This window comes from Strigops habroptila, chromosome 7 (genome assembly GCF_004027225.2).
Source record: "Strigops habroptila isolate Jane chromosome 7, bStrHab1.2.pri, whole genome shotgun sequence".
Taxonomy (NCBI): domain Eukaryota; kingdom Metazoa; phylum Chordata; class Aves; order Psittaciformes; family Psittacidae; genus Strigops; species Strigops habroptila.
The window spans coordinates 43032630-43051811 of NC_044283.2; the positions used below are offsets into that span (position 1 = coordinate 43032630).

Below are 19182 nucleotides of genomic sequence, written 5' to 3' on the forward strand. Positions count from 1 at the left end.
TGTGCTGAGCCTGATAGAACCAAATGCTTGGAAACTTCCTCTTCTTGGAGACATTGCATTGTCCTTGGCTTTTATTTTCAAAGAAGAGGAATGCAGAATTATCTTGTCAACTTCACTCTTTCTTCTCAAGAATTTCTCAACAACAGTTCATTTCAATTAAACATGCCACCACATCAAACCTTTTTAGAATAAATTTTATATTGGATTTTCCTTATCAATTGAGTTGATAGAATCCAAATTTCAAGTTTGAAGATGTGCATATGGTTGGTAAAATTCAAGAAAACAGTTCTTAATTCTAAGCAATCCATGAAACTACAATTTTATCCTATACAGAGAAAAACTTTATTAAACACTAGCTGCTGTTGGGGCTATCTTCAATTGCAAGTTGAATGAATTCCTAGTAAAAGTAATTTTATGTGAATGTGCAGAAAAATGGGAATTATTAAGTGAAAAGTAAGGATCACCTTTCCACCAGAAGATGGATGATAAGCAACAGTAGTCAATACCCCATTAGCAAGTCCATTATAACCTTGGAATAGAAATACGCTTTATTTTAGAAAGCTAAAACAATTGTAAGTGAATTTTAAAAGCTGAATAAATGTACGTGCTAATCCATAGTACAAAAGTTAAATAAATTAGTCATGCCATCCCTTCTACTGCAGAAAAGAGTTGGTAACTTATTATCAGACAGATTATCAAACTCCTCGTTATAACTAACGCGAACTTTTATGGTTAATGTTGTGTCAGCATTTCCATTACAAACACTTCGTTTCAGAAGCTTATGATTCAATCATTGCAGAAATTTGAATCCTTCATTCTAAAAAGGCATTTTTATAGATCATTTACCATCATTCTGAAAAGCTTACGGAAGTGCAAAAATAAGTATTATTTTACCTAACTACTTCAGGTTCAAAAATTTCTCTACAGTTATGGACATTCAGGTCTCTAACCAACTTGGGTCAAAACTGACAGTAAGAGCCCAGCCAAATATTTTTCAACACTGAAATATTGAAAACATGAGGTGAATGTGAACTCCATCCTTTTTTCTCTAAATCAATTTCCTAGGAATATGTTCCTTTGTGCAAAATTCTGGTACTTATGCAGTATCTAGATTTCAATGAATGCAATCAGAAAGCTAGATTTCCTTTTTGCTGACCCAACAGACTTACACAATCTGACTCCCATTTCACATACGTTGTCTGCCAATGGATGTACAACATTGAACTACCTATTGACATGATTTAAAATAGTTGAAATCAGGAATGCCAGGTTTACAGATTCAGGTCTCATGGGTTGCTGGGTTTTTTTTCCACACCAGAAGTGCATCTTCAGTGCTCATGTGGGCCTTATGAGTTCAGGGGATTTCCACTGTTTGAGACAAAAGGATACAGGAAGATGTCAGGAAAACATATTGCACTGTGTCCTTCAAGCAGTGTTTCCGTTTAACTTCCTCTGGTGTGGTCAGTCATGGAAGTATGGTATTGTTCATTGATTAATGAGTCAGAGGGAAAAAGAAATTCTGCACTTCCCTAAATGTCTAAGAAACAAAGGCCTTATGCAGGAGGACTTCATTAAAAGAGTCTTTCTAAAAGAAAGTAAACAATTCTTGTGATTTAACTCATTTGTGAAAAACTTAACACTACTGGATATGAATTTCAAAAAAATAAGGGAATCCAGCTGCACTACAGCTATTGTTAAACCAACTTTGATTTTGAGGAGCGGTAAATTTTCTAAACCTTTTACAAAATTCAACATACCTATTCTCACCACATCAAAATTTTCCACATCTCAAAATGATGAATAATGATAGTAGCTCAATCCTGGTCTATTTGAAGAGGAAGCTTTCAGTTAAAAAGCATAACATGAAAGGTTCCTTCCCCATTAATCCGTAAGATCAGTTGTGTGACAGTTACGTAGGTTAGTACATGAGTGTATTCCCTTAAGCAGGAAATCTGAAATCTGAAAATATTTCAATGATGAAGGGTGCAATTTAACAGCATAAGTTAAATAATCCCTTGCTAGAAAAATTAGAACGCATACATATAGGCAATCTAGACAGATGGATTTCTAGCAGCTCACAGTCACATAGCTTAAGGGGATATATTCTGATTACTGTACCTTAGGTACATCTACTAAATCCAATTTTGAATTTCATTCTTGGCAGGTAACAAAATACAGTATGCAGTATATGGCTCATATCTACCTACATTCAGATTTTATGTTGGATATAGTCACAGATGCAGGTGTATCCTTCTGAGAAATGTTGTTACCTTTAACAACAGTTTTACAGAAAACAATTCCAGTACTGAAAGATGGCCTACAAGAAAGCTGGAGAGGGACTTCTTCCAAGGGCATGTAGAGATAGGACAAGGGGGAAATGGCTTTAAGCTGAAAGAGGGTAGATTTAGATTAGATGTAAGGAAGAAATTATTCAGGTTGTCCAGAGAAGCTGTGGATAATCCAGCTCTGGAAGTGTTCAAGACCATGTTGGATGGGGTTTTGAGCAACCTGGTCTATTAGAAGGTGTGGAAGGTGTCCCTGCCCCTGGCAGGGGAGTTGGAACTGGGTCATCTTTAAGGTCTTTGCCAACCCAAACCATTCTATGGTTCTATGAATTGAAGTGTATGTGCTCTAAAAAGATAAGTGATACAGTTAGACATGTTGCTTCCCTACCACCAATTAGTGGTTACATCACTGAAGATGAAAGACATTCAAGACAAAATGCAGGGGGGGAGAAGGGGAGGAAGTGTTTGACAAATTGAACTTAGCATGCTTGAAAGATCAGGGGTTCCTAAAACAAAACCCTCTGAATGTAGGACTTGCCTTTGACAGATGCAAAAAATTCAAAGGTGACTGTGACACACATAAAAGGAGTAGCAAGAAACAAAGCTAGGTGGTGTTCAATCCAAGACTCCTTACACAAATTTAAAGATAAAATAAGTGGAGCACAAGCTTTATCAACTTTTTGGTTCTTCTGGAATGCAAAGTAAATGTGATATGGTTTTTTGTTTGGTTTTTTTGGGTTTTTTTTTTTTTTCCCCCAGAAAGGATTTCAGGGAAGATATAGAGGAATACAATACAGTAAATCTGATGGCCATGATGGACAAATCAGTAGATTTCATTAAAACAACACAGAAAAATGGGAGATAAGGTATTTAAGTCAGCTTGCCCTATTTGTGTTCACCTCTGCACCTTCACAAACCAAGTGGAAAATCATTGCAAATTTCTTCCTCAGCCTTCCTCTATAACTCCAAAGCCTGTTGTGCTCTCTTTAATTCCTGGATACAGAGTACAAACCTCTCCAAAACCTCATTTTCACAAGCATCCTGTATATCTTAAGCAACTGCTTCTGCACCTTACAAGACTCTGAATGCCACTGCCCATATCAGGAGGCTCCTCTGACAGCAAGAACTGTACCTCATATCCCTGCAGCACCAGTCTCTCTGGTTTTGGGATCTCCTATGCCAGAATCTTCTGCTCATTCCAGTCCACCCACAGCTTTAGCCAGTAGTCAAAACCTTGGAAGAGGTAAAAATGGAACAGTGAGATAAATATGTTTCTGTATGGTCCAGAATAACACTCTCCACAAAGGCTTTACCAAAAGTGATATGATTTAAGTCTTGTTGGCAAAAGTAGAACAGGCTTTGTAAGTGGAACCAAAAATCAAGTGTTAGCTCAGTTAAAATTCAAATTATCTAATCAAAGTACAACAGCTATCATTAATTCAGTTATAATAAGATCAATAGTCCATTAATAATGATTTTAAAAGTCCATAAAACTGCCATGAAAGAAAACTGACTAATATCCACTCTTTTTTCTCTCATGTTATGCTCACCTTTCCAGTGTCCTCCTAAGTAAGAAGGTCGGTGGCTCCTGCTCTTCCCCAGGCAGCAATGTCTTGTGAGGTGTGAGTTGCCAATGTTCATAATTATCTACTAGGAGCAGCACAATGCTGGTCATGAAGCTCTTTTCCTCCTCACTCTTGGATCCACTTCCACCTATTTTTAAATGTTTTCTCATCACAGTCTACTTTTTTTCTACTGGTTTTCAGATGAAGTTTGAAAGCTACACAATAACCTCACGCTGTCTCAGATGGTATAAAAGGCTGTTGTTTGCCTAGCTAGCAGGTGTGCTAAACCTGACAATCTACTTCACAGCTATGTTAGACTTTTATGATATATGGTATTTACAGAGCTTGAGTTAAAACAGATAAGCAAGAGTTAACTGCTAGAAAATTGTTAAAAGAAGCTAAAATCAGCTAAGGCCCAAGTCCTGTCAGGTCAATACAAAGCCTTACTTAAGATACTTAAACCTGCCATGGCAAAGTTCCTATTTATTGAATTGTGAACGATAATTGTTTCTTGCCTGAATTCCAGTTACCACCCTCCCTTTAGACGTTCCATTGGCCAGCAGACAAGAAAAGGTGACTACAGAAAGCATTGGGCAGCAACTCTTGCATTGAAACACTTCCAATACAGAAGGCGTACATTACTATCGCAATCCTTTTTACTAGAACTATGTAGTGATTTCTAAGAGAAAAAATAAAAAATCTTTCAGATTTTGTTCTTACAATAATTCAGACAATCCTATTTATTTTGTTTTCTTTCCTTTTAGAATTTAATGATGAAAAGGCTCTAGGCTTAGTTTTAGTTTGGTGCTTCAATGTTATCTGCTACTGAGAACTGTTTTTCTAATTGTGGCGTTTGAATTATGTATAATCACAATGACTATTTAGATATCCATTGTTGTTATTTTTTCAGTGTGACTGTAGAAGCTACTAAGTAAATGAAGTAGAAATCAGAAAATTAAGGAACAGGATAATTACTTATTCCACAGACTCAAAACAAACTTCCACATTTGAATTTAGTTGTGTCTGAGTAACGTATTACACTGAATAATTGGGTATCTCAAGGAACTTTGGGGTGAGTTCTGAAGCATTAAAGACTCCTACTTAGAAAATAATAATTCCAAAATATAGTGATGGATGAGTAGTTCTCAGGCTTATTATTTATTTCATGGCTTGTAATATTTTTTTCCAGCTCACTAGCCAGAAACTCCCATACAGAAGAGTAACTCATAACTGCAAGAATTGTTGTCATCCCTTCACTTGAAGTCAGTGTGGCTCTAAAACCATTTATATCTTAGTTATACTAAAGCGTTTAACAATGCACAGATTCGCGAACTGAAAGCTCACTATAATACAGATTCATGATAGTGGCACATTACCATTTATGTCTTAAAATTTTTTGTAGACTACAGGAAAAGCTATCAAACACTGCCACTGAAAAGTTACCATTTTGCACATAACAACAAAATAAAACAATACAAATATTTTTTGAGTGGTTCAGGGATTGAGGTTTTCAAGAGAAGAGTTTGGTGCAAATCTTGCGACAAATGCAAGGTCTTTTGAAAGTGATTACAGAAGAGTGTTTCTGAGACACCTCAGAAAACTAACATGATGCAGGTCAGATTGTGTTTCTTTATGTCTCTTGATATTCTTGCTTCTCTTATCAAGCAGAAAGTGGAAATTGATTTCATCAACTTTGAGTCTGTAAAGGATGACCTCTAGATACCAGGTAATGATAGTAACATCAATACTCATTCTTAGAAAAGCAAGAGCATTAATAGGAGTGGTAACAATTCTCAAGGAAGGAAATAAAATGTCAACACTGAAATCCATTGGCAAACTATAAAGTGCATTTAAAATACAAACTAATGTGCCCAACACCAATGAGAACATCTGATACACTAAATTCATCTTGCAGGTCTGGGGAGGCTTCCTTACCTCTGAGGTCCAATGTAGATCTTTTATCATGGATTTTCCATTGTTCTACTTCAGCTTGTTTCCCATGTAATGAGATTCAGTAACTTTCTCTGTCCCATTGTCAGTGTCTGAATATATCTTCAATCACTTCCATATGAACTGAATGATTTCAGAAGAATGTGACAGATGTGAAACAGTCTCAAAAATAATTGCATTTATGCAAGCTTCATGAAAATAAACAGCCAGGTAGAAGAGAAAGATACTCTATAAATACCCTTCCTTAGACGAAGGCTGCAAGATGACCTTAAACCTTCCTAGACTCCAAAGTCAAACTGTCTTGAGACAAACCTATGAGAAAATAGGCTGCCTTGGTTTCTACATTTTAGGGAAACATTTGTCATGGAAAAGAACTATAAAATAATTCTTAAGTTCCGCCATTTGTCATTCCCCTTCCCACATTATTTCTAGAATAAAAAAAAAAAAAAATTGACATATGAATATGTATTTTATAACTTTTACTTTAAACCCCAGCACATGAGTCACAGAAAGCATTTTTTGTACTGAGAAACTAGATTAAGAATAGGATGGAGGATCCAAATAAATCTAATCTCTTTCCCAGCATGCGTGCAACAACTTCTTTTTTTGTTTGTTTACTTCTATCAGTTTAAAAGAAAATAAGAGATACAACAGTGAACTAGAAAAAATGTTACTACGCATATTTCTGATTCTATTAGTTCTATTAGCAGCCAATGTACAGATAAGCCTTATCCTGCTCTGCTAGTTTCATAAGACACTGCTTTACTGTTTCATCTTTTCCCCTGAAATATGATACATTTAGCAAAAGCTGTTTAGCTGTACTTAATTAAATGTAGCATGAATCAGAATCGTGGTTTGAAAGCAAAAAATGTCAGTGTTGTAAAAGGTAAGGCCTGTGAGATGTCCCTCTGAGTTTTCTCTTTAAGAAAAAATATATTTTGTCAACAGCTGTGTCCAAAAGAAAATCACCATTTTTTGCATACACCTATTGCAGACTCAAGGAAATGAAAAAAATATTCAATAAGAACTTGCCTAAAGCACAACTGCTGAGCATAACTTGGAAGTTACCTTTTTCTGCAGTATTTAGATGCCTTTTGTATTCCACGGAGAAACCATGTGAGAGACAAAACGAGGAGTTATCCAATAAGGACAAGTTGTAAATCAGGTGTGTCTTCCACAGAGGAATACAGACTTACGTGGGTTTGGGTTCTGATTCAGAGATTTTACTGGGAGAAAAGAAGGCAAATGTTTATGCATACACACAGAGAAGTGATTTATGTTTGTCTTACCACAGCTTATTGTATTAGAACTGCTTATCTTTACAGGTACTGCATCGAGTGTATCAGCTGAGGTGCATGTTCTGTTGGAGAATTAAGCAGAGCATATGTCAAGAACAGCAGTGTTGATGTTATATACAATTCTGTGTGGGGATATCTGCAAGAGAAGGGTCAAGATCAATTCCATTAAACAGAAAGCATCACTAAAATAGATTTTAACCCCTTGGATGTAATTACTCACCAAGATTGCCATTAGCACCACTCCATCCTTTTGATGGATTGAAAGCCACTAGTTACTCAAGTTTTACTAAGACTGTAAAGTTATCCAGAGCATATAAGGGTGGATGTGTTGTGTTAGACTCAACTGAGACACCACATTCATTCAAAACCAGTTTTAAATACTAAAAGAAGCAAGAGTCTGAGAACAAAAACAAAACCAAACCCAAAAGCAATCCTTACATTACCATTTGGGTTCAATTTTATTTGCAGATACTGATATGAACTTATATTGGAGACCAAGCAATTTCACATCTCCTTTTCACCCTTTGCCCAGGACATTCCTGGAGGAAGAAGTGAAGAAAATTACTCCCGTGTTACAGAGCCACAGTATGCCTTTGTTTCCTTACAGATGTGCCACCTACTTTGAAAGTATAGGTTTCAGATTTGCTTACTAACAGCTAAGCAAGCTACAGCTACCAATTCATCTCCACAAACTGGCTTCTTGGATGGCCTCTGTAAGGCTATATCCTAGAAAGTGAAGAGATTTAGGAGCAAGACTGTAAAAAGACAGACATATATATCTAGTTCAATATTCTGCTTAAGAAATGTACAATGAAAATCACAACACTCTAATTCTCCAATTCCTTAATGAATTGCCTTGTGTGTTTCAGATCTGTTATTTCCGGAGAAGTGTTTTGTACAGAGCTATATTTAATGAAAATCTGACTAAATTTTCACTGAATTCTGCCAAGATCAAGAAATTATGAGTTCTGGTGTGTATATTGTTCACAGGGTCTTTTAACCTCTCCTAAAGAAGTCATATCATTTCACATGGAACACAAGGTCCCTCCCCATATCCATGTGCCTATCTAGTATTTGAAGATGTATACCTCCTCTTGTATGTAGTGTCTTTTTCTCCTTTAGCTGTTGAGCCTTGAATTAAAAGTGGGATACCACATGTAGGAAATCCTGACAATCTTTGCCTTACCTTAACAAACCATTTTTTCAACAGTTAAAGAATAAGAAATAGATGGTAGATGTGGGAGTAATTTGTCTCAAGTATAAACAGGAGTCCTTCTATGTTCTCTTGCACTGTCTCTCAGATTTTGTATGAGTACATTAACCACTGAGCTGCTAGGCACAGAGCAGCATTTTTACAATATAATCAGAATTTTGTGCAATTGAAAAAATCTAGGAATTGGTCTCCAGGAACAAAAAAAGAAATAGATTGTCTAACTGTGTGTAAAAGGAGGCATTTACAGATCATATAAAAAAAGAGGCTTTAAATATACATGCTTTATTCAGGCATATCTTAGGGATAGTTTAAGAATTTGAATTCCTTACTTATACAGGAACTTCTATCCCGGCACTGAACAACTTTATGCCAATCTGAGAATGTAGAATCTGTCACAAAGGCAAGACTCTAAAAATAAATTTCTTCAGAACTGATCATTGCTGCAGGCATAGCCCTTAATTTCTTGCTTCTTCATGGATGTGGAACACATACAACCCGTCTCATTGTAGTACTTGAGAGCACCAATGATGTCAAAAGCTCCAAAACTGTTCAGTCAGGGCTGACATGCACCAACTTGAATAGGAGGTGCGTGTCAGGTGTATTGATCTGGTTGAGCAGCACAGCTATACCTATGCAAATCTGCAAAGTTTCATCTTCAACAGGAGAGAGGAAGCAGGAGTAACTGTATGCAGAAAAAGCTGATTATGAATGTAAATTATGGTGGAGAATATTTGTCAAGCTTCTGGACAAAGACATTAATTCTCTTTATAACTTTTCAAAAACAAGAGTTAGGAATTGTGGATTGAATGCTATCTTCTATCCTGATGCCAATTCAGACTAGCTATTGTCTTCAACTGGATAACATTATGTTACCGAGATCAGTATTTTCCTCTAACTTGTTTTTGTCTGTCATCCTTATCCAATCACAAAATCATTTTATAACTAAGTAAATCAGTGTTTGATTACTCAATAAGTATCTACTAAATTTGCTATACTATGGAAAACGTTATTGACCATCTGGTTTTAATCACTATAAAAATACCTAAAACTATTTTGGTGGCTCATTAGTAGTAGTTGTTTTGCATAGCTGTACAGAGGCTCCATTAAATATCATGTTCACACTGTATTATTCTCCATAAAATTATTAAATATTGTCAATCTATGCCACTTTTTCTAAGTTTTCCAGAATTCTACCCTTGAAAATTTGAAGTAGCGTTCACATAGACTTCAGTAAAATCATGCAATCACTGCAGTTAACGGCATTATAGTTATTTCAGTATCTTCAAGACTAAGCCCATAAAGAAATCAACCAAATACTTGACTTTCTCAGTTCAAAAGATGTAAGGAAGCAAAATGAGTCAAATTTGCCACTTACTGTGAAACAAATTACATATTTAGTTCTCACTAGTTTACTTTTTAGAGTATGTACTTAATATTTCATATGATGCTGTGAATAAGAGGAATTTTATCTAATGAGAATATTATCTATTTGAAGAAAGATTATCTCCTTTGAATTGGACAACTGAGGATTCAGTTTGGCATTTCTGAGGAACATCAGTAAAATTATTTAGTTCAACCTAAGCATTGGATATGTGCTAACCTAACTAGGAAAGAGCCATCTTTTGTTTGTTAGGATAATTTACAATAATTCAATACATTTGAAAACTAATTTAAATGTAATTACTTTCTTGACATAGTGGTGGGAGTAGGTTGTTAATAGCCCAAATTTGGTGTACTGCTCGTAGGTCTCTACTTTTACTAAACTTACTGGCAGTAGAGAATAAATTGCATCTTGAATGACAAGTCATTGTTTGTACTCTAATACAAGTCTTGCTCACTATTTCACTGTCATTTGCTGCTTTCTTCCAGTGGTCATAGTTTCTATCCACTTTCATGTGACTGCTCTGAAAGACGGGAAAGACTTAAGAATGTCAAGGAAATTTCACAGCTGTGTAAAGCTGCAATGAAATTCATACCTCAAAAGAATAGCTTTGGCTTATATGCAAATCTTAGCAATCCAAAGTTCATGTCAGCCTTTAAAGAAAGGATGAAATGCCAAATGTTTTTAAATTTTCAGTCTCTATGATGGTTACTTTATTAAGTATACGAAATTTGAATCCATTGCAGAATTCATTTCTCAGACAGTAAAATAATAAAAATACAATATGTCATTTTGGGGTTTTTTGTGTGGGGTTTTTGTTGTTGTTGTTCTTTTTTAATAGTATTCCAGTTATGAGTAATGGGACTGTGGACAGTGACAGTATCTTTTGCTGTACCAGTAACGAACAATACTTTTTCATAAGCTTATAAAAAAATACATTTTTCTTTCCAATATTAAACAAAGGTATTGAAAACATAATATTCATTCGCTAACACCAGATGCATGAAGGATGGGAATCTTGGCCTTAATTCAGAATCTTAATTGTACACATTTCTAAAAAAGTTTTTCTGGATTATATTCCTGTAAGAGATGAACCCTGCGCAGTGTTTTGTAAAAACACTTCTGATACTGCTTACACTATGACATCACAGTAACCGATTCTGACATCATGACCATGTGCTTATCAGGCACAATGCTTTTATAACATACCTTGTATTTGCTTCTCTTTTCTGCCATAGTTGAAAATTCATACTTATTAACTTCTTTCCCCCGCCCCCCATGGAAAAAGACCTTTAGCAAAACTGAATGAAAACACAGTAAACAACAACAATTCAAAAGGCATCTCTAACAGCATTCAGGTGTGGCACAAATATTCAGTAGCTATGATCATTAGTAACAAATGGTTTTGTTAGCTGTGTTGACTTTAAAATAACATTGGGAGAAAAGTACTGATAAAAAATTAAAAGAATGGCCTATACATAATGTAAGACTTTTGAGTTCCTCAATTTCAAAAAGTGAATAATGCAGCAAGGTCAAAGATTTTTGTATTCTGAAAATAGAATTACATTCTCTAGTAAGTTCCTCTTTCTCTTTTAATGACCACCAGAACAGTATCCATAGGTCCTCTTTGATAATTTAAAACTAGGGTTTAGGATTTCACTCTCAGTGCTCTCCTGTACCCTGAACTGTCCGTTATCTTGTTTCTCCTTTATCATGTTGATCTCAAGCCAGAAGGCTTTTTCTCTGATTAGTAAGCAGGGTAATTTCATAGAATTCAAGTGCTTTTCCTGGAGGTACAAAGGCATAATAGACCACAACTTAGCCCAGGGAATTTTAAGATTAAAAAGTTTGAAGTTATACCCAAGACAGAGTGGTAGAGTAGCATTTCAGATGTGCCTCTTGGTTTTATTTTTAACAATTTCAAATTTCACACATCCCAAATTAAAAACTCTTGCACAACAAATGCCATATGACAATCTCTTGCTGACTTCCTAGATGCTCCCTTTGCCCTTTTTGCATATAAGTCTCTTTGCTTACTCATTTATTGACACATGACCTCCCCTTCATGATCTCTTCAACCTTTTCTCACAGAATTCTCCTTCGTATATGTTTAGGGTTATTTTGGGGGTTTTGAATTCTCAACTTTTAATGTTTTATTACCCATATAATTTTATTTTCATTATGTCATTAATATGACATAGTGTAAAAAACGGTCATGTCATATTCTGTAGAGTTTTCTTTTTTCCTGAGTTTTATCCTATCAGAAATAATGACTCAAACTGTTCTGTGTACTTACATGAGCTATGTTAGCAAATTATTTATACTATTTAGGTTAGAGTACAAGGGAAAAGGGAAAGTCTTTATATCATGGTATCAACATAATCAGGGCAGTGTCTTCTAGTCAATAATTACCAGTGAATGAAGATTTGGACTGAGATGCAGCCAGGAAAGCAAGTGCTCTGTATCTTAACCCGTCCTTGGACTGTATAATTTAAACTCAAATATAAATAGCTCAGAAATTATTCTTCTTGATCAAGCTTTACACTTCTTTTCCTAGGAACAGGCAAGTCTCTAAGCCATCAAGCTCCTCAGATGGGGTACCCTACACAACATACCAGGAAAGAAACTGAAGCTGCAGAGTGATTACACACTAGAACATCTGCCTCAGGAGAGCAATGGGGATGCAGAGCAGCACTGTTTGAACTCAGCTGTTGTAAAAGTGTCTAGAACTGAAATCCATACAAGAAGGTCAAGCTGTTGAAAAAGAGGAGGAAGGGAAATCTGACAAAAAGACTGACTGCAACATGTACAGATTATCAGCTATGAAAAAGTGCAAGTCAAAAAGATCATCGACCCAAAAGGGCAAAAGCATATCAAAACAGAGAGGGTGTACCAGAGTTCAGTCCTTTTCTAGCTTACACTATTGAGGAGCTCTTCCTATTCACAGTTCACAGAGGGCCCCTGCTTACATAAACCACACAAGAGAGCACAACACTAACTGCAATTACATGTAAGTTTCTCCAAATATATAACAAGCAATGTGAATATAAAAATAGGCAGCAGAACAGAAGTCCTATCTGGAGAACGGCCTATTGTGCACCGGCTGGCCCAGTTCTCTAGGTTGATCCGAAGATAGTTCCTTCCTCAGTGATAGAAATCATAAAGCTATGCTTCTTGCTATGACCACATGCCTTTGACTTTCTTCTCAAATGCTGTGTTATTTTGCAGTAAGAGACAGGAAGGAGGCAATATTGCTAGTGGAAAAGCAGTATCATAGCAAGCAAACTACCTGCCTTTAAACTACATGCTGAAAAGACTCTCTGGGAGACTTTTTCTTCTGTTTTTACTTACTTCAGAATCAGTCTCTATTAAATCAGATGATTTGCACAATGTCCCTTCTGAACAGTGCAGTCAGAACCGTAAAAGAATCTCATCTTCCTTATTCCGCTGTGCTTCCACAGCAATTACAAAAATCCAAAGCCTACTATTCTAGTAGTTAACATTCATGCTCCAATATCATTTAAGCAAAAATTATGAGGTTTGAATATATTAAGGACAAACCTACTTATGTTAGAATTCTACCCCAGAAGTCTTGGTAGGTTATAATCAAGCCATAAAAGGAAAAATCTTGACTTGAGAAATGAACTATTCTATACTGTACCTAAAAAAAAAACCAAAAAAACCAAACCCCAACCTGTGAGAATTCAAAAAAGCAGGTTTTATGTGTCATTTTACCTTCATTACTGAGCACGGACTTTAGTATTATTTTTTTCATCAGATTTAAGATCTGAACTTTAATTAAGAATACATAAAAATACTGCAAAGAAATATGATTGTATTTTTTCTCAGTGATAAATTGCTTATTTAGAAACAGTTATTCCAGTTTCAGTATTGAATAGAAAATGCATAAGCTCCTGTAAAAAGGAGGAACTTTGCTGATGTAGAGAATTTGTGATTACATTTCTTAAACATCATAGTCACTGTTTTGCTATGTAAGACACTGCAAGAGCAAATATGTGAATGGCAGAGTTAGAGAATATCGCTCTGGAATGTAAAAGATGAGCACAATTTTCACTCACTGAAAGCCTGTTGGGAATGGCATCTGTGCTACCACATGAATCCTGTGCTCATGGTTGCCTTATGGTCTTTTCTCAGTGTTGATTAGCAAAGAAATTGCTTTAGGTCAGAGCAGAATAAATATAACTTGTCTTCAGAAAGCAAGATGGCAAAAGCATAACAAATAAATAATCTGATTTTCTTTCCATCATCACTTCTCTTTTCATATATACTCTTGGAGTACATAGTCCATGATAAGAGACGGCCTGGGTCTGCTGTTAACTCTTAACTTTGTAGGAGTGTTAACACAAAATTTTCACAGATGAGGCAAGTTATTAAGCATTTCCAAAGTAAAAATATCCTACAACAAAATTATGATGTGATGAATAGAGTTAAATCCAGCTGGCGGGTGGTCACAATTGGTGTTCCCCCAGGCTCAGTACTTTGGCCAGTTCTGTTTAATATCTTTATCAGTGACTGGGAAGAGGGGATTGAGTGCAACCTCAGTAAGTTTGCAGATGACACCAAGCTGTGCACGAGCATTGATCTGCTGAAGGGAAGGCAGGTTCTCAAAGGGATCTGGACAGGCTGGGTTGATGGGCCGAGGCCAGCAGTATGAGGTTCAACAAAGCAAAGTGCTGGGTCCTGAGCTTAGGCCACAACAACTCGATGCAACACTACAAGTTTGGGGAAGAGCAGCTGGAAAGCTGCCTGGTGGAAAAGGACCTGGGGATGTTGGTCAATAGCAGCTGAATATGAGCCAGCTTGTGTCCAGGAAGCCAAGAAGGCCAACAGCATCCTGGCCTGTATCAGAAATAGAGCGGCCAGGACTAGGGAAATGATTGTCCCCCTGTGCTCAGCACTGGTGATGCCACACCTCGAATCCTGTGTTCAGTTCAGGGCCCCTCACTACAAGAGAGACACTGAGATGCTGGAGTGGGTCCAGAAAAGGGTAACAAAGCTGATGAAGGGCCAGGAGCACAAGTCTGATGAGGAACAACTGATGGAACTTTGCTTGCCACAGCTGTACACACATGCCATCTCTTTCTGCAGCCTCATGGTTGTTGTTACTGTTCTCCATGCAGAAGAATTTGGCCTAGTTGTTCCCCCTGTGCACACTTCACACGTCTAATGTTCCCACAGGGCTGTGTAGTCTTGGCTGTAAGTACGTGGAAAAACACATGGGAAGGTGATTTGGATTGTCCCAGGACAGTCCACCTGTGTCTTTGGGATGAATAAGGCTGAAGCCTGCAGTCTACACCCATTACATCACTACGTATTTACTGTCATCCCCCACCTTCCAGCTTGACTACGAAGGTCGATCAGCCTATGCAAACCCCATTTTTTAGGGAGGTTTGGGCATGCAGTGTAAAATTGTCTTTCTGTGAGGGATTCCTTAGAGAGAGGTGTGTGAGCTACAGGTGTTTTCTACACACTCTCACCAGAGGAGAGAATTGCCTTCCTCTGGGAAGGTCAGTCCTGCTATCCACTGTCACCAAGATGTGACAGTCACAGGCAGGCTCGCACTGCTTGACAGTACACCATTTTGCAAGGCTTCCCCAGGGACTCTCCCTGCAGCCTGGCAGTACTAAAATAGAGTAACTATTGCCTGCCAGATGTTATCCAGCTCCTCTGTGGAGATATCTGCAAGAGCTCATCTCACAGTTTATCAGCCTGAGCCTGACATTTTGGAAAGAGCAGGAAGAAATCCTGAAAATTAACACTGCCAGAGGTAAAAACATGTAGTGGTTTAGGGGCTATAATGAAAGAACTTTTAGAGAAGGTTTGCTGAGGACCTGCTGGGCACCTTCCTGGTTTTCCGGTGAGTCACATTCTGGTTCTTCTTAGGATCCCACACTTAAAATATGAATCTGATGGTTATGAGGGAGTGAACTACAGAAAACAGGTCTCCAAGAGGGACTGTTACATTTATAAGCATTTGGCCTACTCTGAGTCTATTTTTGCCCCAAGCATGGTCAACTCTTTCCCTCCTTCCTACTCTTGTAAAAGGATACCAGACTATCATTCAGGATTAGTGACCAGAAGGACCATCCCAAAATTGGCTTCTGGAATACCAAAGACTCATCTTCACTCAGACACCCATTATTTAAGGAAAAAAAAAAAAAAAAAACATCCTGTCTGTACCTGGTTGGTCTGGTTCTTCCAAAGGAGTTCTGCAAGAAAGCAGAGTTCAGTATTACATGTGTTTCTGGATTGATAAACTCTGTAACAATGACAGATTGGTTCGGCAGCATTTTCATGACATGGTGGCACCTTCCATATCTCCATATACAGGTTATTAAAGGCAACAGATTATACAAAGTTATATCTGCTTTATCTGCACTTTCAACTGCAAACTCCTAGGTGCTCTGATACCAGTGTTCAATAGGGGCAGGTGTTCTACTTTGTAGTTTTAGATCGATAAAATTGCCAGCAGGTAACAACACATACCCCCTTTGTGCTGTTTTAGTATTTGATGATGCCAAGGAAAAGATTAAATGATGACTTGAACAGCTTTTTAATAGGCTAGATGGGAAGCAATTCATCTCATATCTCCTAAACAGAACTCCATTGTGAACTCTTATGTAATATAGCTAATGTCTGATGAAGATGCATTCAATGGGCACAGCATAGATTTATCTAAAAATACATAGTTCTAACAACGAAGAGAGAACAGCTGCCCAGAATGAATGCAAGGTGGAGAGAGATGTGTTTTTTCTAAGTGCAAATACCTCTGTGCCCACATTGCTTCAGAAGCCATTTTTCTTGACCTGTTCACAAGAACTGTTTTTCTTAAACTACTTAAACTATCCCCAATTCTTCATGTGTGGAACAAAACTTTATAAATTCCTTAGTATTAGTCTTCACGGTGTATAAAATATAATATTTTTTAAAAACATATTTTCTAGCTTTATGTCACTTTCTTATCTCCCTGTTATGTTATTCTTCTGTACCTCTTCATGTATCTTTCAACAAAAACCTCTTTACTAAAATACTTCACTGCATAGGGATAATAGTCTGTTTTACCACCTAGAAGATAGCATGGTGGTGGTATAAAGAATCACCCCTCGGTTTGCCTTTGCAGGGCAAGTCTGTTTGCTTACTTTGTATCAGCTGCCAGGTATATAACAGCTCTGGAGTCCTACCCAATCACTTTTATCTGAGAATCCATATCTCCAACCACATATGTTTTTTCCTCAGACCCTTTCTCCTGAAAAAGCATGCATTTGCAGCTGAAAATGATGATTTAATTCAGTAGAGGCTGTTTGCAGGCACCTTTTGGCAATAGCAGTAATGGCTTATAGTCAGTTTCAGCTAACATTGACCTTTTGGTAAATAATGAAATCAAACTATTTTTATTCTCAGAGACTAAGGCCAAAGACTTTTTTCTATTTAATTTTCCTTAATGCCAGTGGTGCATAAGCCACACATCTTGAGGGCCGTCTTATGAGAACAGAGCCATACGAGTAAGTTCCTTGCAGACATCTATAATTACAGAGCTGATGGAATCACTTTAGTATGACCTGCCTGCTCACTTTGCTATAAAAGATTTTCCAGGTATGTTGTCTTCATTTCAACATAGAATGCTTTAATAGATCCACCTCTCCTGCAGCAACTCAGAGTCTTTAGTCATGCTTTTCTACCATTCTTTCATCATATTCAGATATGCACACTTTAGGTAAGCCTTTCTTTCTTGGTAAGCCTTAATATGACCAGTGGCAGCCCGAGGGAACAGTGTCTCCTAAAATGCTAGCTGAATGACTGCGTGAATAGGAGTATTTATCTTCTGGATGGTTTTTTTTCTAAATGAATCTGCTGGAAACCTGCGGATATCTCAAGAATTAAAAAAAAGGATTAAAAAAAGTGCCCAGTATCAGCCTTCTCCTTTTGTTGGTAATAAAGCAACCTCCCTTTATTATACATTTATCTAATTCTTAAGTATGTATTAAAAACCAAAATGTTGCAGTTTTTCCTAGAGCCATAAAGAATGCATCCTACCCGACGGCTCTTCTATACATTATTCCCAGAGATATTCATGTTCGGAGGGGGATGGAAGATTGCTTGTTGGTTGGTTGAGTTTTTTTTGATCTCTGCATAAAGATGAAAAAAACTTTCTCAGGGGCATGAATCATGGCCCAACTTAACTTTTTCAGATTCTGTTTTACATGCAACTTACAGCTTCTTTGTCCACTGGGAGATGCCCTCAAATGATTCCTTAGTTGTTTTGGCTTTCTTACTCTCCAGTGAGACCACACATTACTGCATTCTTAAGTGTCTTATATTTTTAGCCCTGATACTATTTCAAAATAAACATGTTAGAAAATCCTTCAGGACCTAAGAGTCCAGAAGGTGTTGCTGGCTGACACGGGTCATCAGATGCCAATTTTTTCTTTCACTACAAACTTCCAAACAGGCTCAGGCAGCTAATAGGAAGATGTACACTTTTACCCTTTTGAAGAAATGTGTTAGTGTTTTGGGTCTCTTTGAGTAGTCTAATAACCAGTGTACAATGATTACACACCCCAGGGAATGTGACAAATTGATGTTTGCTTCACTCAGCCTGTAACTCAAGCCAGATAAGTATTTCTCTACAAAATCCACACCATTAGATAGGGTTCATAGAGTTATAGGTTCTGACATGATAAAAATGAAGGAAAGCCACAGTTAATCCGCTTACAATACAAGCAAATCTCAAAATACCTCCTTCCTTTCTCCAAGTCCAATATCCACATCTCTGGACACTTATTTAACCCCTACAGTCAGGGCAGGTTGAAAAAGTGTAAAACACCACGCAGAGGAGAGCCAACCTCATTAACCCGGTTAATGTCATCTCAACCATTGGTGTATGAAACACTTTTCATCAGCTTGTTCTGCCTAAGACAAAATGAGCTAGAGAGATTTCTCCCTCAAAGGAACTGTGTTACAGCTGTTGAGCCCCTCAGACTTTAGCAACAGTATTTGGAGGCAACCCTCATTCACACCCCATATTTCTGATGGGCTAAGCAGTCCACTCAGCTCCCTCAGCAAAGACTAGTCTGGATGCCATCAGCATACTGCAGGTACTGTTGCTCAAATGTCCCTGCTAGACCTTTTGACACTGTATAAAGCTGTGAGTAGGAGGAACAGCTAACTTCATCACGTAAAAGTAACCTCCACCCTACCATTTGGGTGTTTTCCTCAAAATACAACTTTTATCTTCACATAAACTTAACAAGCTTTGCATAAAATCTTGTATAACTTTAAGCTTTTACACACAAAAGCAAACAGATAATGTTTCAGTTTTACCTGTAAATAGATGTGATTTCTAAGAAGTAACAGTAATCATGTATTTTGTGAAAATCAGGAATTTTAATGCAAAAGCAGGTTTGCCTAAAGACAGAATTTTCTCTCTAGCGGCCAGGCTGCACAAAATGGCCAGGCACTTTGGAAGATG

The 19182-nt window shown here is 37.2% G+C and overlaps 1 long non-coding RNA gene across 2 annotated transcripts in view; it reads right to left on the reverse strand.

Moving 5' to 3' along the window:
• LOC115610837 overlaps positions 1–19182 on the reverse strand; it is a 57579-nt gene that overhangs the window by 19169 nt on the left and 19228 nt on the right. Inside the window, exons 2-5 of one of the 2 annotated variants that reach the window (XR_003992355.1) lie at positions 6869–7026; positions 5786–5923; positions 3418–3518; positions 364–1368 (exon numbers count right to left, since the gene is read on the reverse strand). This is a non-coding gene — a long non-coding RNA (uncharacterized LOC115610837). Of the gene's footprint in view, positions 1–363; positions 1369–3417; positions 3519–5785; positions 5924–6868; positions 7027–19182 lie in introns of those variants that run through there. The other variant, XR_003992354.1, reaches the window with a different exon arrangement.